The 22,498-nt window shown below is 43.3% G+C and overlaps 1 pseudogene; it reads left to right on the forward strand.

Annotated features, from left to right (window-relative positions):
- Positions 1–397: 397 nt before the first annotated feature.
- Positions 398–21,606, forward strand: LOC149407887 (uncharacterized; annotated as a pseudogene).
- The last annotated feature ends 892 nt before the right edge of the window (positions 21,607–22,498 follow it).

Below are 22,498 nucleotides of genomic sequence, written 5' to 3' on the forward strand. Positions count from 1 at the left end.
TTTGGAGCGTTTTTAGGTATCCTACATCCTATCGAAAAAAATTTTGTCGCCATTTGTCATTTTGGGCTGATTGTCGCACCTTGGGAGAATTGTTTTTTTTGGGACTTATATAAGACCTGGTCATAACTTTCCGTGGTGTCGTTTTATTGTTCGTGTCGTTTGGGTGTCGTTTGTGTCGTTTTGGTGTATCGTTTTCGAATTCCTTTCATCACCTTCCTGGTCTCTGAGTAGTTCGGTACGAGCCTATAGAGAGTTTGAGTGAGTGGTAAAAGGCAGAGAGAGTATAACTATCGCCATTATCAAACACGAGCGCTGAGTGATATTATTTGAGTGTAAACACGTGAGGGAGAGTTTGGTGAGGTTTTTCTTTTGTTACTAACAATATCTTGCAGCAACCATGTCTAACAACGGCGACGCAGATGAGGGAATTCCAGACCGGAGGCTGATGATGCAAGCAATGATAGGAGAAATGCGGAGGATGATGAGGGAAGAGTTGGAGCCACTACGAGAACGTGTCGAGAGAGTGGAGGAAGGCCAACAAGCTCCCAACAGAGGAAGACGAAGACATCCTAGGGAGGAGACAGAAGATGAGATGGAGAATGATTTTGAAGAGGAGGATTATAGGAGAGGAGGACGAAACGAGAGAATGTTCGAAAGAAGACATGGAGGAAGGGACAGAGAAGACGGAGGAATTGGTGGCATCAAGCAGAAGATTCCAACATTCCAAGGGAAAAGTGACCCGGACGCCTACTTTGAATGGGAGACCAAAGCCCAGTTTGTGTTCAATTGCTACAACTACACCGAACGCAAGAAGGTAATACTTGCTGCCGCTGAATTCACTGATTATGCTATTGTTTGGTGGGATCAGTTGGTGACGAGTAGGCAACGGGATGGAGAGGAGCCCATAGAGACTTGGGATGAGATGAAGGCCATCATGAGGAAGAGATTCGTGCCTCGCCACTATTACCGAGAGCTCTACCAGAAGCTTCAGCGCCTACGGCAAGGCACTCGCAGTGTTGAGGAGTACTACCGGGAAATGGAGGTTGCCATGATCCGAGCAAACATCGAGGAAGATCGCGAGTCTACCATGGCCAGATTTATCAACGGGCTGAACCCTGACATAGCGGACAAGGTGGAGTTGCAACATTATGTCGAGATGGAGGATTTGGTTCACTTGGCCGTCAAGATTGAGAAGCAGCTCAAGACGAGGGGTAGCATGCAGGGAAACCGATTCTCAGAACAACCTGCATGGAAGAAGACCTTCAACTGAGACGAGAAGAGCAGTTTCAAACCACGAGGGGACGTAGCCAAGCCAAGCACTTCCACGGCCCCAACCACATCTAATCCTGGTCCCAGTGCTCAAAAGAAACCGGAGACGTCATTTCAGCGAAATCGTGATATCAAGTGCTTCAAGTGCCAGGGAGTAGGTCACTTCGCGAATCAATGCCCGAATAAGAGGAGCATGACGATTCTTCCGACCGGAGAGATGATTACCGACGATGAAGAGGAAGACCGAGAGGGTACCGGAGAAGAGTCAGACGAGGAAATTGAGGCACCAGCAGAGATCGTGTTGGTCTCTCGACGAACTATGAACGCGCAGGTTGTACGAGATGATGAGGAATAGCGTGAAAACATCTTTCACACCAGGTGCCATATTGGTGAGAAGGTGTTCAGTGTTATCGTCGATGGAGGGAGTTGTACGAACATAGCCAGCGTTGCTGTAGTGAAGAAGCTTGGACTTTCCACGACAAACCACCCTCGTCCTTACAAGCTTCAGTGGTTTAATGATGGTGAAGAGGTACGTGTCTACAAACAAGTCCTTATCAGTTTCCGGATTGGCAGCTATGAGGACTCGGTGCTCTGTGACGTGGCACCAATGGACGCGGGGCATATACTTTTGGGGCGGCCGTGGAAATTCGACCGGAGGGTGACTCATGACGGCTACACCAACAAGTACTCCCTCAGGCACAAGAATCGTACCATCACCCTCGCACCCCTTACTCCAAAGCAAGTTCATGAAGATCAACTGAGGATGCAACAAGAGAGGGAAAGGTTTAGGACCCTAGAGAAGGGAAAAGAACCAAGGGATGAGGTAAAAACAGAGAGAAAAAAAGAGAGAGTCCCAGAGAGAAAACACGAGAGGGAAGTGGGGAGTGAAGAAAAAGATGGGGTCATGAAAAACAAAATCGGTGAGAGAAAACAAAACAACTTCTTTGCGGGCAAGAGTGATGTGAGGAAAGCCTTCTTTGCCAAACAGCCGATGATTTTACTTGTGTACAAGGAGGCTGCCTTATTCACTAACCAACATGGCGAGGTTCTACCTACTGCCATTGTTTCTCTTTTGCAGGAGTTCAAGGACGTTGTTGTTCGAGATATGCCAACAGGACTACCACCGATTCGGGGGATTGAGCACCAGATTGACCTTGTACCCGGAGCCTCGCTTCCAAACAGACCGGCCTACCGAACCAACCCTGAGGAAACGAAGGAGTTGCAACGGCAAGTCGAGGAACTTTTGTCAAAGGGGTACATTAGAGAGAGCATGAGCCCTTGTGCCGTACCAGTTCTATTGGTTCCAAAGAAGGATGGGTCCCAGAGGATGTGCCTGGATTGCCGAGCCATCAACAACATCATGGTCAGGTATCGATTTCCCATTCCTAGATTGGATGATATGCTAGACGAATTACATGGTGCGTGTGTTTTCTCTAAGATTGACTTAAAGAGTGGGTACCACCAAATTAGAATGAAAGAGGGGGATGAATGGAAAACCGCTTTTAAAACTAAACTTGGGTTGTATGAATGATTAGTGATGCCTTTTGGTTTGACTAATGCACCTAGCACATTTATGCGACTTATGAATCATGTTTTGCGTTCGTTCATTGGTAAATTTGTGGTGGTATACTTTGATGATATTTTGATTTATAGCAAGACCCTGGATGATCATGTCTTACACTTGCGTGAGGTTTTTATTGTACTCAAACGTGAACAGTTATTTGCTAACCTTGACAAGTGCACCTTTTGCACCGATCACGTTGTTTTCTTGGGTTTTGTTGTAAGTTCAAAAGGAGTGCAAGTAGATGAGGAAAAGGTGAAAGCTATTCAGGAGTGGCCGACGCCGACAAATGCAGCACAAGTACGAAGTTTTCATGGCTTAGCGAGCTTTTATAGGCGCTTTGTCAGAGATTTTAGCACGATCGCTGCCCCGCTCACGGAGGTGATGAAGAAAAATGTGGCGTTCACATGGGGGCAAGCACAAGAGGAGGCGTTCACCGAAATCAAAGGGAAATTAGTCAACCCTCCTTGTCTCGCATTACCTAACTTCGATAAACCATTCGAGGTTGAGTGTGATGCATCCGGTGTGGGAATCGGAGCAGTTCTCATGCAAGATCGACGGCCGATTGCGTATTTTAGCGAAAAATTGAGTGGGGCCACCCTTAATTACCCCACTTACGACAAGGAGATGTACGCATTGATTCGAGCTTTAGAGACTTGGCAGCACTACCTTTTGCCAAGAGAGTTCGTGGTCCACACCGACCATGAGTCACTGAAGTACTTGAAGGGACAACAAAAGCTCAACAAACGGCATGCGCAATGGATGGAGTTCATCGAGCCGTTTCCATATGTCATCAAGTACAAACAAGGTAAGGAGAATGTGGTAGCCGATGCCCTTTCTCGAAGGTATGTCTTACTTTCCACTTTAGATGCTAAACTGCTTGGTTTTGAACATATCAAAGAGTTGTATCCAGAAGACCGAGAGTTTAGTGAGATATTTACGAAGTGTGAGAAGGTGGCGTCGGGAGATTACTTTAGGCATGATGGATTTTTGTTCAGGCTTGGTAGACTTTGTGTGCCTAGTTGTTCTCTTCGGGAGTTGTTAGTTAGGGAAGCTCATGGTGGGGGCCTTATGGGACATTTTGGGATAGCAAAAACTCTAGGAGTGATCCAAGAGCACTTTTATTGGCCTCGCATGAAGCGTGATGTTGAGAGGATCTGTGGTAATTGTATCACATGTAGGAAAGCTAAGTCGAAAGTTCAATCACACGGTATGTATACACCTTTGCCTATTCCTAGCTCACCTTGGGTAGATATATCTATGGATTTTGTGTTAGGCTTGCCTAGGACTAAGCGGGGTCGTGATTCTGTTTTTGTAGTGGTTGATAGGTTTTCAAAGATGGCACATTTTATCCCATGTCACAAAACCGATGATGCTTCTAATGTTGCTGATCTGTTCTTTCGAGAGATTGTTAGGTTGCATGGCATGCCTAGGACGATTGTCTCGGATAGGGATACCAAGTTCTTGAGTTACTTTTGGAAGACCTTATGGGCTAAGTTGGGTACTAGGTTGTTGTTTTCGACTACTTGTCACCCCCAAACTGATGGTCAGACCGAAGTAGTCAATAGGACCTTGTCGACTTTGTTGAGGGCAATAATTAAGAAGAATATCAAAACTTGGGAAGATTGTTTACCACATGTTGAGTTTGCTTATAACCGCGCTATTCATTCATCTACTAAGTTCTCACCCTTTGAGATTGTCTATGGTTTTAACCCACTAACGCCGTTGGATTTATCTCCTATTCCTATGTCTGAGCATGTGAATTTAGATGGTGAACAGAAAGCAAAGCTTGTTAAGCAGCTTCACGAGAGGGCACGACTCAACATTGAGCGAAGAACGGAGCAGTATGCGCAGCAAGCCAACAAGGGCCGCAAGAGAGTGATTTTCGAACCAGGTGATTGGGTCTGGTTACATATGCGCAAGGAGTGTTTTCCTGAGCAACGCAAGTCCAAACTACAGCCGCGTGGCGATGGACCATTCCAAGTTATTCGCAGGATCAACGATAATGCCTACAAATTGGATCTTCCAGGTGAGTATAATGTTAGTGCTACATTCAATGTGACTGACTTATCTCCTTTTGATGCAGATCATGATTTGAGGGCAAATCCTTTTCAAGACGAGGGGAATGATGAGGACATGCCCCAAAAGGAGCCGCAAGCAAAATACCAAGTGCCGGAAGGACCCGTGACAAGAGCTCGAGCGAGGAGATTCAAGGAGGAGCTTAACAATCTGATCATCAAGCTCCAAGATGAAGAAGGGGACAAGCTCGCAAAGGAGAGGATTCAAGGAAGCCAAGAAACAACAATGAAGAACGTCATTTGGGCTGAATTGAATTAGTCAGACTATTCCTATTTTTCTATTTTCAGTTTATGTTATTTGGGCCAAGACATGTTATTTAAAACGCCCATAATGGTTTGTATTGGGCTGGTCCTTTGTTTTATGCTTATTAGTACTTAAATAAGGCTAAATGGGCTTATTAGGTTATGGGGCCCATGGAGCTGCGAATTTGACCTTTGTAAACTCTATAAATTAAGCCTTTAGGCTGAATGGAAGACACACAATTCTGATTTTCGAGTTAAACACTTTTCTGTGAGGATTTTCATTCTCTCTTTGGTTCGTTTAGAACTATTCGAGTCTCTTACAAAGCGGTGCGTGTAGGAGTTCGAGCCCGACTCATCAGACGGCCATTCGCATCCGTCCGTGGCGTCATTCGATCCACCTTCGTTCCTAAAACGTAGACGATCCGTCGCTGTGCTATTGGGGTATCGGGTCTCGGAGCTTAGTCGGCCGAGGTTCGTATCATTGTGCTCGTCGTTGTCGTCGTTGTTGTGTCTCCTCTTGTTGTTCACGTTGTCGAGGTCGTGGCACACTAACGGCAAGATCGCTTTGACTTCGACTTCCACTAGTACAAAAAGCATCATTGGGTGCGACTTTTTTCGCACCTAAAAGTCAAAAGTCGCACCCAATGATACCTTTAGGTGCGACAAAGTCGCACCCGAAAGTTCGCACCTAAAGGTGATGGGTGCGAAAAGTCGCACCCGATGGTCATGACTTTTAGGTGCGATTTTCCGCACCGAAATTCGCACCCATAAGTCAGAAAAGATGTGCGAAAAAGTCCGCGGGAAGGCTATTGGGTGCGACTTTTCGCACCCAAAGGCCTACCCGCCAAACCTTTGGGTGCGACTAGTCGCACCCATTGGCCTACCCGCCAAATTTTTGGGTGCGGCAAGTCGCACCCAATGGCTTTCCCGCGAAACTATTGGGTGCGACAAGTCGCACCCAATAGCCTGCCCGCCATTTTGTGGCGGGGAATGTTTACCTTTGGGGTGCGACTATTCGCACCCAAAGGTCTACCCGCTCAATTTTCGGGTGCGGATAGTCGCACCCGATAGTTTTTTTGAATTTTTTTTTTTGGTTTATTATGCTTATAAATTTATGATTATAATCAAATAATACTTACTAAATAGTTTATTAGTTAGAAAATTCATTAATTAATATTCATAATAATAATAAAAACTAAACATTTGTTGTTCGGTTACGATAATTATTATAATGTACGACAAATAATTAAAAAAAATGTTCATTCTTTTCCCTTTCGTTTTCCTCGGTTTGTAAACCACTCCTTCAATGTTTTACTCCCTCTTCCACCAAATCTTCCTCCGGAACTGCTGCTACCTCCTCGTGCACTGCCGCTCATACGCTCTCGCTGGAATTCTGCTGAAGCTGGCGGCGTCGTCTGAGCATCTGCCATTGAAACTGATGGCGGCGTTGTCTGAGGTGACGGGTGCATTTGAGGCGACGACGTCGTCTGAGGCATTCGTGGCATCGTGCCGGGCAACATCTGAGGCATCTGTGGCATCATGCCGGACGACATCTGAGGCAAGGGCGAAAACTGTTGCGTGAACGCGAATAGTTGTCGCTGCATCTCCTCCATCTGTTGTTGTTGGGCTCGCCTCATCTCATCCATAGCGAGTTGTTGTGCCGCCACCTGAGCTTGGAGCTCGCCAACAACTGGATCTGGAACGCGGCGCCGCGATGAGCCTGAGCCTGACGACGAGCTTTCGTCCTGAGCCTGAGCAATACCGCTGGACCTATTCCAACGTACCAATCTTGACGGTTCCTGAGAATTTCTAGCATCGCGTGCTCCTCTGCGTCGTTCTGGTTAAAGACTACGCCTTGCTCTTCTGCTTGTCGCTGAAGATCCGCCAGTAGAGTAACTATCCGCGCCTTTACACATAAGAAAAATTATTAAAAATTAATTAATATGTAAGTAACGTAATCGTAATTATCACATATGACTTACATGTGCTCGTCTCGCCCAATCTGTCGTCCATTCACCTTTTCTATTGTGGTGTTTTTGCTCCCACGTCGTTAACGCGGAGCCCAAAGTCCCATCATCCTTACTCTGCAATTGTTATGAAAATATAAGTATTGAATTTATTTCAAATTAAGTATTTCAAAATTAGAATAACTTACGTTCAAATGACGATGAGCCAAGAAAGAAAGAGATCCTTGAGTCGACCTCGTCTTCTTCTTCTTCGAATTCTCCTTGTTGCGATTAGACTTTTTCTGCAAATAATTAATTTTATCATTATTCAATCTAATAAAGATATTGTGATTTATTACAATCATACATTACGTACCTTCCAATCGTCAGTTGCGAACTCGTCTACCACCGCCTCCCAATCCTCGTTCTTATATCCCGGTGGTGTTTCCGCCTTAGCGTTTTCTTGGCTCCCACAAAACTCCAACATGTACTTCTCTGATAGCTTGGACTTCTGGTTGCGTCGCCTGATCTTGGCATTCCGAATGATAGCCTGATCAATCGTATTCTGAAAGCAATCCGCAGGCAGATCCTCGCCGGTGTCAGGATCCGTGTACACAAATCTGAACTCGGAATGAAGTGCGCTCAAAATAGCAGCCAACGTCTCGAGCGTCACTTCACCTTAATCACGAGTCGTAGGCGGGATATGTGCTTTCACCAAAGCACCGAGGCGGTTGTTAAATAGTCCAACCTTTTTATTTTCTTTCCTTATCTCTTGATAGAATGTTTGGTTTATTAGGTCCCACTTGACCACCTTCGCACCCGGTACACCCTGTGTTGCTCGCGCCGACGTCGAGCCGGTTGTTGGTCCCCTTGATTTCTTAGGACTTTGGGAATCAGGTTCCTGTGGCGGACCTTGAGAATCCGGTCTCTGTGGCGAATCTCCACCAGAACCTGAAGCGGTCGACATCCTATAAAATGAAAACAACATTTGTAAATTGACATCGTATAAAATAAAACAACATTTGTGAACATACATCACAAAACAAAAGGGAACAACATCATACAAAAACGTGGGTGACACCACAGATATATTTTATTATAAAACCTCACATAAGGCGGAGGAAAACCGTGGTTACATAGATAGTTCTCATTCATCGTCATCACTACCTATATCAACATCAACATCAACATCTTCTCCCTAAAAAACGATGCATTCCTCATGATCATCATCGTCTTCCTCACCATCGTCAACGATATTTACTAGCTCAGCATCTTCGATTTCATGTCGATGATTCAGACGATCGATGTTTGACAATTCTATTGTCAACGGAATCGAGGCTGAGGTGGTAGGGTCGACTTCAGGAACGTCCCAAATCCCTCGATGATTGCATTCCTGAACGATTTCCCAGTTATCACCTAAAACAAGATCTTTGATGTAAAAGACTTGTTTCGCCTGAATTGCGAGTATGTACGGCGGCTCCTCTGTAAACCATTGTTTCGCGGTAAAAGCACTCGTTTCTCCAGTAGTCTTATCGTTGTGAACTAGTCGCCGAGAATCGTGCTTGTCACCGTACCATATACATTTGAATAATACAACACGACAGTCGTACCTATAATTCAGCACCAAGACGTCTTCCATCCGACCGTAGTAAGTGAAATCATCCACAGGCACGCATACACCGCTATTTTGAGTGACTCGTTGATTATCGCGACGATGAGTAATGAACTTCACGCCGTTAACAAAGCAGCATGGATATTGATAAGCGACTTGAAGGGAACCGATAGAAAGCGAGTAGATCTCGTCAGACACGTCAGAGCCACTAGCTTTCATTTCAAAAATCTGGTTATTACGAAACAAAGTATTGGTTTGCACTTGTGTGTTTATAAAAAAACGGGTTATTGTGTTATTACCTTGTTCGCAAACCAATCTTTGAATCCCTTTCTATGCTCCGCTTCAATATCGCGAACTCCAGATTCGTTCAGGAAATCCAAATGCTCGCTGTTGTTTAAAACATTGCTTAAACAAAATACAATAATGAAATAACTTAGAGAAGCAAGTGGATCGATTACTTACACCAAATACGGATCCACTTCAGGACAGTTGGTATAGATGTACCACTCCGCTTTTTCTCTTTGTTCATCGTCTAATACTATCGCGTTCATCATCCCATAAGGCACACACATCTTGGATCGAAAAACGGAGAGCTCTCGCACTTGAACTTCATCAACTACTTTCTTATCTTCAATATACCTTGCAATGTACGGTAGAGCTTCTTCTACAACATAAGCTTCTGCAATATAGCCTTCTGGTCTAGCTCTATTTTTGACAAAATGTTTTAACGTACCAAGGTATCTCTCAAAAGGATACATCCACCGCATATGCACCGGGCCGTCGTGCAACGCTTCCTCTGGTAGATGCATCGCCACGTGAACCATGATCGTGAAAAAAGCAGGTGGAAATATCATCTCAAGCTTACATAAGATCACGACGATAGACTCTTGCGCTCTTTCAAGATCTTCGGCTCTTAATGTTCTCGAAGTTATCAACTTGAAAAAGTTGCAAAGATCGGTGATCGTATCATGTATTGGTTGTGGCACAAAAGGATGAATACCAACAGCCAACAATCTTTGCAAGATCACGTGGCAATCATGCGACTTCAAACCTGTGAGCTTCCCATCAGTTGTCACATTTTTTTTAAATTCCCAGCGAGACCATCGGGAAATTTGACAGATTTTAAGTACTCTGTAAATCGCTGTTTCTGCTCAAGGGTTAAAACGTACGACGCTCGCAGTTTGTAATACCTACCTCCATTTGGTTCCAAGTGCAAAGCAGTCTTGATGCCCAAGTCCATCAAGTCAAGCCTCGCCTTCTCGGTGTCATAGTTCTTCTTTTCCAAGCTGAGCATCGTCCCGAGAAGATTCTCACACACGTTCTTCTCTACGTGCATCACGTCCATGTTGTGTTTCAACTGCGACTCAGACCAGTACGGCAACTCGTAAAAGATGTTTTTCTTGGTCCAATTCAGTTCGCACTCAGCTCGCTTTCGTTTTTTGCCTACAGAGGCAGCGTGTTTGCCAGTAGTCGTGCAAGAAACACCAGCCAACTGAGCGAGTATGTCTTGTGAAGTCAACTTCTCGGGTTTATTTCGTTTCTCGTGCTTATCTTTGTAGTGATCGTTGCTTTTCCCTAATCGGTGACGCCTTTTTAAGAACCGACGATGGTCGTAGTAGACGATCCTGTCTCTGATTTTTAGGGACGGCGTGTCAAAGTTGCACGTAGGGCAAGCGAGATACCCCTGGCCGCTCCATCCCGATAAATACGATCTAGCCGGAAAATCGTTTATCGTCCAAAGTAACGCGGCACGCAATCGAAACACTTCATCTTTGGCTCCATCACGAACGCGGACTCCATTCTCCCACAGTTCTTTCAGCTCTTCAACCACAGGCTGCAAAAAAACGTCCATCTCTTTTCCTGGTGAATGAGGCCCCGGGATCAGAAGCGTGAGCATCAAGTACTCTTTCTTCATGCACAACCAAGGCGGCAAGTTGTACGCCGTAAATACTACAGGCCACATGCTGTATGATAGGTTCATATCCCCAAACGGGTTGAATCCATCCGCAGCTAGCCCAAGCCGCACGTTCCGAGGCTCTGCAGCAAAACCTGGGTATCTCTCGTCCAAATTCTTCCACGCTGTACCATCCGCAGGATGTCGTAGAACGCCACCTTCCCTGACGCGATCTCTTTCGTGCCACTGCATATGAAGCGCCGTGTGTCGAGATGCGTACAGTCGCTTCAATCAATCTTTCAAGGGAAAATATCGCAATATCTTTTGCGGTATCTTCTTACCAGTTGGCTTCCATCTACTCTCGTTACATATCGGGCACACGTCGACGTTCGCGAGATGTTTTCGGAATAGGACACAGTCATTAATGCACGCGTCGATCATCTCGTATCCCACGCCAAAACGCTTCAGCTTTGCTTTTGCCTCGTAGTGCTTCTCCGGTATTCGATTACTGGCTGGATGAGACTTCCTCAAAAGCTGCAGTAGTTATGTGAACGACTTGTTCGTCCAATGGTTCGTGACTTTAAGGTGCATCAACTGAACCAAGAATGACAACGACGAAAACTCCTTGCATCCAGGGTACAATTCCGCTTCCAACTCAGCGAACAAGTCTTCCACTTGCTCCTCCACACGCACATCGCTCGGAGCCGGCTCCGTAACACCATCGAAATCCTCGTGATCTCTTATATCCTCCACAACAGCATGTATTCCTCCTACTCCTCTCTGGGCTGTTTCTCCGATGGGGACTTCTTCAAGATGATCGACGGAACGCACGACCTCGCCATGATGATACCATTCTGTGTAGCCCGGGGTAAACCCTTTGTTTAGCAGATGATGCCTTACAACCCTAATGTCGTGCCATCTCACGTTGTTGCAAGGCTTGCATGGACATCGATATTCGTAATTATCGTTCGGAAATCTTCTTGCAGCGCGGATAAATTCATTAACTCTGATTTTATACTGCAAGGACAACCGATTGTTCTCGTTGATCCAATCTCTACTTGGATTGGACATTGATTTCGCTAAACGAAAGAGAAAAAGAACAATTATTAAGAGTTGTTGCTAAATGACGAAGACGAATGAAGTCGATTACTTATGTTGGCGCTGATGCCGAATAGTGCGGCTTAAGAGTTATTGCTAAGGGACGAAGAACTATAAAGGTGAAATTATGAATTTTATGTTATTTGAAATCGAATTGAAAAAATTAGGGTTTTGAGAATAATTGGTTGGAAACTCTACCGAAATTTCGGCAGAATTTCCCCTATAATTCTAACAAACCAAAAACCTGCAAACTCATTTAAAAATCATATACAAATCATCCAAAACTATCTTAATAATCAACTAAACCCTAAATCGAACCTTCGTGGCTCGATTACAACAAAAATTCAATAATATAAACTCATTTATCAAAAATATGTAAACTAAAACTAAATTATACAATAACTCAACTAAATTCAATTTCGTGATTAACAATTGAACAAATAACTTAAATTATATGATATTAACTTAAAAAATTACTAACTAAATTAATTTCAATTACATAAAACATTTTACCAATTTTACTAATTATATCAAATTAATTTCAATTACATGATTAACAATGTTAATAATTATATCAAATTAATTTCAATTACATTAACAATTTTACCAATTTTACTAATTATATCAAATTAATTTCAATTACATAATTAACAATTTTTATAATTCTATCAAATTAATTTCAATTACATAATTAACAATTTTATCAAACTAACTACATTAATAATACATATATATATACATATAAAAAACTATTCACTAGTACAATTAATAGCATCGGGTGCGACAAAAGTCGCACCTGAAAGCACCAATGTCGCACCTGAAAGTATCATCAGGTGCGACTTTAGATGCGACAAAGTCGCATCTGAAAGTGTGCACCTGATGATTTTAGGTGCGACATTTTAGGTGCGACAAGTCGCACCAAACGTCGCACCTAAATATCCCTCAAAATAAGAAATTAAAGCGTGAATTTTAGTATCAGATGCGACTAGTCGCATTTGATACTTTCGCGGGAAGAGTATCAGATGCGACTAGTCGCATCTGATAGTAATTCCCCGCGAAATATTTGGCGGGTGTTAGTACAATCAGATGCGACTAGTCGCATCTGATACTCTTCCCGCGAAAGTATCAGATGCGACTAGTCGCATCTGATTGTCTGTAGTTATTTTTTTTAAAATGCTGATTCTAATAGAATCAGCCTATTAAATATATAAAAATTATAGTTTAAAAAATTAATTAAATATTTTTGTTGTTAAATTAAATAAATAATTTGAATAATATTAATTAGAATAATTATATAAATAATTTAATAGAAATTCTAATATTAAATTCATAAAATTTGATAATTTACATTCAATAAATTAAAAATATTACAATTTATTCTTTTTGTTTCCCTTTTTCATTCGAAGTCTGCCAATTCTGGAATGCACGGCCTCCTCTTCCGCCAGATCTTGCTCGTGCGCCTTGGCGGCCTGATGCGCTGCCGCTCGAACGATGTCGCTGAAATTCTACCGAACCTGGCGTCTGATCAGCATTTGGCATTGAAGCGGATGGCGGCGTCTGAACATTCGGCATTGAAGCGGATGCCGGCGTCTGAACATTCGGCATTGAAGCTGATGGCGGCGTCGTCCCAGGGTGCATCATCGCGGGGGATGTCTGCATGTGAGACGGATGCTGCTGTGTGTAGGCAAAGAACTGTCGCTGAAACGCCTCCATCTGAGCTTGTTGTGCGGCCAACGCTGCTTGTAGCTTGCTAATCACTGGATCTGGAACGCGCGTCGATGAAGAACCTGAGGACGAGCTGTCGTCCTGAGCCTGAGCCAAGAGATACGAGGATCTCGGGATCGAGGGACCTATCCCGACATACCAATATCGACGTTGCCCGAGAACAGTATCCATCGCGTACTGCTCCGCCTGGTCTATGTCAAACATTTGGCCTGACTCCGCTGCTTGTCGCTGCATATCCTCGACTTGAGTCATAATTCGTGCCTTCAAACATATGTTAAAAAAATTATTAAGATTATCGAAACTTGATTATTAAGTAATTAACACAAGTAACTTACAAATGCTTGTTGCGCCCAAGCTGTCGTCCAATTGCCTTGATCATCTTGATGTTTTTTCTCCCACGTGTTTAACGCCGAGGCCAAAGTCCCATCTTCCCTACTCTGCAGTTCTTATGAAAATATGAGTAATGTATTTATTACAAAAAAAATATTACAAAATTAGAATAAACTTACGTTCAAATGTCGATGAGCCAAAAAAGAAATCGACCCTTGTGTGGACTTCGTTTTCTTGTTCTTTGAATTGTCTCTGTTGCGAGTAGACTTTTTCTGCACATATTAAATTGCGTTATAATTCGATTTCATAGAAGATAACATAATTTTTTGAATTATACATTACCTTCCAATCGTCAGTTGCGAACTCCTCTATCACCTTCTCCCAATCGTCTTTTTGATATCCTTTTGGGATTTCTTTCTTGGCGACATTCATGTTAAATCAAATGAAACTAATCACAAATTCATTAACTTCATTTTAACTTAAACTTCATTTTAACTTAAACTTCATTTTATACTAAACATGTCACAAAACATCAAAACATGTCACAAAACACAAATAAGACTTAGATTTAACCTAAACTAATCAAATTATTAAACATGTGACATTATCAATTACAATTACTAATCAATTTCAAAGTAGCATGTTACAATTACAATTTTAATTTCATTAAATAATTTTAAACTAAACAACCTATTCATGTAATTATTAGACTAATTACAATTCCTAATTGATAAATTACAATAAATCAAAACTAATTAAAACAAAACAAATTTAAACTAAACACTAACCTATACTATATCACAAACTATGTCAAAACATGTCAAAAAACACTAACCTATACTATATCAAATTAATACTAATTAAGCTACACATATATATACAAATTAATTCCTAACACATAAACTTTTATCTAATTAAAATTACTTAACAACATATACAAATTACAATATATATTTACACATATACAATATACAATAAACAATAAAATCTATACAATATATATTTACATATAATATATAAACTAATAATACCTAAACAGAAAAAAAATACTAACCTGGCCGGGACTCTCAGAGAAGGAAGGCTCGGTGGCTGGGACTCGGAGGCAGCGGGGCTGGGGCTGAGCGCACGGCGAGGTCCGGAGGCTGTGAGTTTAAACACTGATGAGAGAGAGAGCGAGGCAGAGAGGCAGAGAGAGAGAGCGAGGCAGAGAGGGATTGAGAGAGAGAAATACCGGTTGAGAGGCGGAGCGCGGCGGAGTGCGTCGGAGGCAGCGGCCGGGGCTGAGCGCACGGCGAGGTCCGGAGGCACGGGACGATGAGGCTGTGAGTTTAAACATTGAGAGAGAGAGAGAGCGAGGCAGAGAGAATCGTACCTGACGGCGGAGCGCGTCGGTGAGTCGGTGAGAGCGTTCCTGACGGCGGAGCGCGTCGGAGTGCGGCGGAGGTGGCGCGCGCGGCTTGGTGGAGGAGCTGATGGCCGAGCGCAACCAAGAAGGAGAAGAGAGAGAGAGAAGCGGCGGCGGAGCACGGCGGAGGGTGTGGAGCGCGGCTGAGTTGCAGAACTGGCCGGAGAGAGGTTTTTTTTTTTTTTAAATGGGCGGCGTGAACTGGTGACGCAGATGAGGCAGAGAGAGAGAAGCGGCGGAGGTGGTGGACAGGGCGGAGCGCGGCGGAGGTGGCAGAGAGAGAGAGAGGGTTTTTTTTGTGTTTGGAGCGGAGGTTTCGAAATGAGGAAGACGAAGTGCAGACGATTTTGTTTTATAGAAAAACCTAACTTTCAGGTGCGAATAGTCGCACCCGAAAGATTTATCAGGTGCGACTAGTCGCACCCGATAATAAAAAATTATCCAGAATGCCACGTCAATCTTGAATGAAATAATGAGGGGGAGAGTTGGCCCGCTTAAAATTTTGAAACTATCAGGTGCGACTCTGTCGCACCGGATAGTTTTTGAAACTATCAGGTGCGACTAGTCGCACGTGATATTCAAAAGCAAACAACAAATTTAGCGAAATTTTTATCACTTCGGGTTGACAATCTGGTGCGACTAGTCGTACCCGAAAGTCATTTAGATGCGACTTTTAGGTGCGACTAGTCGCACCTGATAGTCATGCGCATCAGAAAACCAAATTTGTAGTAGTGATTTAATTACCTAACTAATTAACAATTAGACTAATTATACTAATTACAATTAATCTAAAGTAATTAAAAACACAATTAAAAGGACTGCGAGAGGCTAACCTGTAGGCGGGACTTGAGCACGGCGAGGCTGCGAGAGGCACGACGGTGCTGCGACGGGGAGTTCGTGGGCGTCGCTGCCTGGGTTTCGCCAAATCAACTGAAATAAAAAGAAAAAAACACACATACACACTGAGTAACCCTGCAGACTAACAAAAACTAACAGAAAAAAAACCAACCGTTTTGAAACCAACACTGAGAAACCAACAGCCGAGCCCGAGCCGAAGCCGAATAGGAGGAGGCCGACGGCGGAGATGAAGCGCGCGGGTCTCGAGCAGCTTGGCGGGACAGCGGCCTGGAATAAAATAAAAATAAAAAAATACACTAACTACTTTCATATGAATGAACTAAGAAATGAGCTAAGTTATCAGGTACAAGTGTCATTTCAAATTATCAATTTCCACTAACAAATTAACTAACTTCAATTAAACTGACTACTTTCATATGAATGAACTAATAAATGAGCTAAGTTGCAAACTAAGTTATCAGGTTCATATGAACATGTTAATTTCCACTAACCACTCAACTATTTTCAAACACTTATCAATATTAATTAACAAACAAAACTTATTGAACAAAAATAAATAACCTCAAATAAGGAGTCGAGTAGACACACAGGGACATCGGCTCGTGGTCGGGGTCAATTGGACAGCAGCTCGATCAGGACAGCGACACTGAAAAAAAAAATTATACACCAAATACAGTCACAAACACACACACACTCAGTCACATGACAAACTTACAGCAGCTCGCTCGGGACAGTGGCTTGGGACTGAAAAACGACAAAAAATTACAAACTAATACACGCACATGGTCAGGCATACACACACATAAACACACATGAACAAATGACAGATAGAGACAAAGTAATACCTTGGCAGAATGGCTCGGGACAAGTAGCAGCTTGGCGGGACTTCTTGGCTGCAGCTAGAGAGACTCACGGACACACACTCAAGTGCAGAGGCTTCTAGGGGTCGCTCGAGGAAGAGGCCGGTTCAGATCGAGTCTGGCTCGAGGGGTCTCCGGGGGTGGTCGTCGGAGGACTGGTCCGAGGCTGAGAGAGAGAGGGTAGTGGTGGCGGTCGGAGGCTGAGAGAGAGAGCGTAGTGGTGGCGGTCAGAGGCTGAGAGAGAGAGAGCGTAGTGGTGGCGGTCGGAGGCTGAGAGAGAGTGGTAGTGGTGGCGGTCGGAGTGGTGGCGGCGACGGGGGTCGGAGAAACTACAGGAGAGAAATCGGAGAGAGAGAGTAAGTTTTTTGGGTGTTTGGCTCGGATAGAATGAAAACCGATCAGCTTCTTAATTTATATAGACATTTGAATTTGGGTGCGACTTAGTCGCACCCAATGACTTGTGTCAGTGCTTTCGGGTGCGACAAAGTTGCACCCAATGACATTTGTAAAAAAAGGGGGAAGTTTGGCCGCGGAAAAATTTAGGTCATTTAGGTGCGACTTAGTCGCACCTAATACTTTGGAGAAAGTATTGGGTGCGACTTAGTCGCACCCAAAAGTATTAACACACTTTTGGGTGCGACAAGTCGCACCACCCAAATTCAAAAAAATTCGCGAAAATTTTCCAGCGCTTATTTGATTTTTGGGTCCGACTATTCGCACCTGAAAGTCTTTTTGGTGCGACTTTTAGGTGCGAAAAGTCGCACCCAAAAGTCATCCGCACCGGAAAACTGTATTTGTAGTAGTGTTCGACGTTGAGGTGGACGTGGTGGTAGGTCTTCTTCTTCCTCCTCCTCCTCTTCCTCATTTGGATTTTGGGTTTCATCATCATCTTCTTCTTCATTTGGATTTTGGGATTCACGCATATGTTGCTCGTATTCTTGAAATGCTTCATAAGCCACTTCGGATGACGGAATTTGAGCTTGATAGGCTTGCTCGGGATCCATTTGAGGGTAGTATGGCACTTGGGTGTTTGGAATTTCGGTGAATTCAGAATGGACGAAAGTATGAGCAACATAATTTGGATCGAAACTGTATTCGGTGTTTAGGTCGGGGGCGTTTTGAGACAAGTGCAACCAATTTTCTTAAAATCGGTGCATTTGTTGACCTCGGGAAGCTCTTCCCCTTCGACCTCCTCGGTTGTGGAATGAAGATGCAATGAAAAAATGATATTGAGAGCTTGAGAGTTTGCGATTGAGAGAGTTTGAGAGAAATGTGTGAAGAAAATGAATGAAATGGGGGGTATTTATAGATTTTAGAAATAAATGGGTTAAATTTTTTTTTAAATTTTCGCCGAAATTGCCACCAACAGCTATATTCAAACAGTAATAAAAAAAAAAACAGCTCTTTTAAGATCCAACAGCCAGAATTAAAAAAAAAAATTCAATGGCCGGGACTAACGGGTTCACCGCGTCCCGTTAGTCAAGATAACGGGACTCCCCTCCCCTTACTATTTCGGTAACGGGAGTCACGCTCCCGTTACTGTGCCTAACGGTAGCGGAGATTCCGTCCCGTCCCGCTACCGTTAGGTCACGTTTAACAATGAGTTGGTGTGTGTTAATGAAGAAGGTCCCTTAGTTTTTAATTTGGCAGTATATATTTAGTGATTGTGGAGAAAAATATACTCATCACTTTATGGTAGTACCGTATTTATTTGTCAAAAATCTAATTTGAATATTTTATATAGAAATGATTTTAGAAAGCATGTTAAAATTTTGAGATTGTAGATTTAATACAAATTTTAATAAAGTATAAAACTGATCTCAAAGCACATCATCTTTATTTGATTGAATCAAAATCATTAACAACAGACAGAAAACTACAATGTGCAGTCATTTTTTTTTATTATAAAATATTTGACTATTTTGCGTTTTCTTCATTAATTGATTGAAAAACCATACAACTAAAATTCATTGACCAAACAAATGATCGTCCACCATGTAAAGTAAAATCTATAGCAGCATTCCCATATCGCGATCCTGGAAGATGTATAACTCATCTCCAGTTAAACTACAACCCAACTATTTAACATAAAGAAAAATAAAATATAAAATAAAGATAAACTAAGTAAAAACTAGGACAATAAAACAAAAATCTCGTGAGATGAGCAAGGAAACGAGATCCATCTCATGGAGAGCACATACCACAAGATAGCAGGAATCAGCGCCCATCCAACATGGTACACACATTAGTCGTCGAATAGTGGTGGTGGACAACCTCCTAGCCCAACCGAGAATCGAGCCCCATGCAGCTCCCATGACACGACCATACACTACTACAAATGTTGGATTATACAACCCACTTTCTACAACGCTTATGACAAGCGTTGTAGAAACTAGTGATTCTACAACGCTTATGACAAGCGTTGTAGAAACTTGGTGTTTCTACAACGCTTATGGATAAGCGTTGTAGAAACTTGGTGTTTCTACAATGCATATGGTTAAGCGTTGTAGAAACTTGGAGATTCTACGACGCATATAGTTAAGCGTTGTAGAAACTTGGTTTGCACAACTCAAAGCACCCGCCGAGCCCAAATATATATATATATATATATATATATATATATATATATATATATATATATATACATATGTGTCGATGAGGCCACTCCTCTAACAAGGTTTAAAATGGTGGAAGAGGAAAATGGCTTGCAGTGAGCACCACTCAATAGCTCACCCCTTGACACGCTGCTTCGTCGCCACCCTCTATCATAATCTCGACCATAGATCGTCGTTCAGAATCTCATATTTATTTTCATAATAAAGTTATGTGCACAGTTCATCCTTGAAAGAGATCGTCGATGCTCGAAGAGTCTTATGTTTGGAATAACAACATTCTAAACAAGCATAAAATTGAAGATTTTTTTATTTTATTTTCAGAAGTCGATCTCTATGCATGTTTTGTGTTAACATGAAAAATTGGTTATATCTATCTCGCGAAGTAATCTGAGTTCCGAGTACGTACTCTATGCATGTTTTGTGTTAACATGTTTCGTCTTTGATTTTGAATCTTTCTCATTCCTCTTCTTTCACACCGTGCTTTCAAGCATTTCGGCGACATTTTCGGCGAGGATTTCTGTTTTGATCATCCGTTTTTCAACGTCTTTGTCATCACAAATCTTTGGGTACATCTTTCCTTACTTATATCCTTTGGGAAAAATATTTGGGCACCGAGATTTCTTGATACGATGTTTAGTTTTCCCTTATTTAGAAGATATGGGAGGTTCGTTTCGACCTGATTTGAGGATTGACCCCTGAATAGTCAGAAGGACCGAGCCTGATCCTAAAGAAGTGATACTTCCTTCTTGGTCAAGTATCCCTTTTTTCCGAGATCTTGAGTGGTACCACATCCCCAAAGTCGGCCGGGACCGGCCCGTTTTTGCTATAGAGCTCTCCTAGGTGTTCCACCGTCCACTCTTTCATCCTATGCTCATGGGTCGGGAACTAAAAGATCAGATTTTTGATCCTTCCCAATTTGATTGCAGGGAAGAAATGTCTTCAGAGACGACTGTGTCGGAGTCTCGCGAATGGGACAAAAGACTCGAGAATGATCCCGACCGAGCACGTTCTCCTAAGCTTGAGGTGAGAGGTACTAGTCTTTCGCCAGAAAGTGATTCTCCGGGTCCGAGTGACCGGATCCTTAAAGACGAGGGAGAGGGGGTGTCTAAGGCTTGTGAACGGACATAGGGGCAGTTTTTGCCAAGCAATGGACTTCTCGGGTCAGCGATAGCTATATCAATGGCCTTTACGAAAAGTTTAAGATCCCTGAGGGGATTAGGTTGTCTGCTCCTCGGGACGATGAGCGTGCGTGCAACCCTCCTCTGGGAAAGGTGGCTTTCAATGCTTCGATTCTGAGGGTGATCGGAGGCTTGCAGTCCACCCATGGCGGCGGAGCTTCTATCGGAAATGGACTAGCTCCTACTCAGCTTGTGTCGTCCGTCTACAAAATTATTGTAGGCCTTATTGCCCTTTGGGCGAAGCACTACAAGTGCACTCTTCTTCTAGAGGATTTTACTCAATTTTACAGTTTCAAGACATCCCCGGGTCAGCACGGATTCTATTATGCTCATGCTCGGAAAAATACCGAGAAAATTGTTACCTTCCTTCTGACCAGTTAGAAAAACTGGAAGGATTATTTCTTCTGGGTGGAAGGAGATTGGTTTTTGGGAGACAAGACTGTCCCCACCAAGTTTTCTGAGCTCGGTGCGACTTCGATTAGAAAATATTTTGCTTGTAGATACATATATCCATCGCTCTACTAATTCATCCTTGTGTGTGTTTCAAGTGAGCTACCCGTATACAAGCCAGAAGAGCTCGAGGATAGCTCTACTATTTTCGACCTGTCCGAGCAAGACCGCTCTCAATTTACCATTCTCGACCCCGATTTCCTCGACAAGTTTTACGGCCGCCCTTATCGGAGTAAGTAGCCTTGTATTTTATGCGTTTTTATCACTATTTTTATTAGTGAGGTTTACTTGGTCTCTTTCAGAGATGGGAAGGAGGGCCGCTCTTAAGGAGTTTCCAAGGAACCCAAAGATAAAAAATTCTTCCGTCAAGGGTAGGGAACTTCCCGAGAAGAAAACAAGGGTTCCCGTTTCCAGCCCCTCAAAGCCTTCCGAGCCTCTTGTGGAGGTCATCTCGCCTGATGTACCGGAGCCTTCGGACGCCTAATTACATCTTGCTCCGGCCTTCTCGTTCCTTCATGAACGAGTTCATGCCGAGGAGGTCGAATCTTAGCGCGAGAAGACCACCAAGGAGGCCATGACTCTCTATGCTGAGCTCTCCGCCAAGGTAAATGAATTTGTACTTATTAAATTGTTGTGCATTTTTCTAATTGTCTCTCTTTTATCGCAGGATTTTGTTGGTATGGTTCGGCTAGCCGGCATGGTTGGATCCGAGCTTGCTTCCCTCGTTCTCGCAATGAGCTGCATCTAAAAGAGAAGGAGACGGCCAAGGCAGAGGCGAGGAAGGCTAAGGTTGAGCTTCGGTCCAAAAATGCCGAGCTGGAGTCCTCCGGGCCGAGGTCCAAAAAGTCCGAGAAGATGCGGCTGCCGAGGCCGTGGAGGCCTACAAGGCCTCCCGCGAGTACAAGGATATGAGGGACGACCTCTACTCGGCTGGGATGGACTACGGTCTAGAGCTCCTTCAGAAGCGAAATCCTAATCTGGATACCACGGACTTTGATGCCGACATGGAGTCGACCAAGACCGTTCCGAAGGAGGCGGCGGAGAATACAGAGGTCGAGGCGCAGCTATAAAGATCAATTGTGTTGTTGTTTTCTTTCTTTTTTTTTTTATTTGGCCTTAATGGGTTTTGAACTGATAGTCCGTGGTCGGACTGGTTTGTAATATATTTTATATGGCTCGGTCGGGCTTTTGACTATTGGCTCGTGGTCGGACCTTATTTTAACTTGACGTTATCTTTTACTTGTTATTTTATATTTTGAGAATTATAAATGTTTTCTTAATCGGCGAGGCTCCGACTATAAATTTAAAACGTGTGAAATTATTTTATGAAATAAGGTAATCTATATAGATGTTGTACCTGGTTGTCTTAGAAAAAT

This window comes from Urtica dioica, chromosome 1 (genome assembly GCF_054948205.1).
Source record: "Urtica dioica subsp. dioica isolate 48M chromosome 1, U.dioica_male_clone48M_v1_H2, whole genome shotgun sequence".
Classification (NCBI taxonomy): domain Eukaryota; kingdom Viridiplantae; phylum Streptophyta; class Magnoliopsida; order Rosales; family Urticaceae; genus Urtica; species Urtica dioica.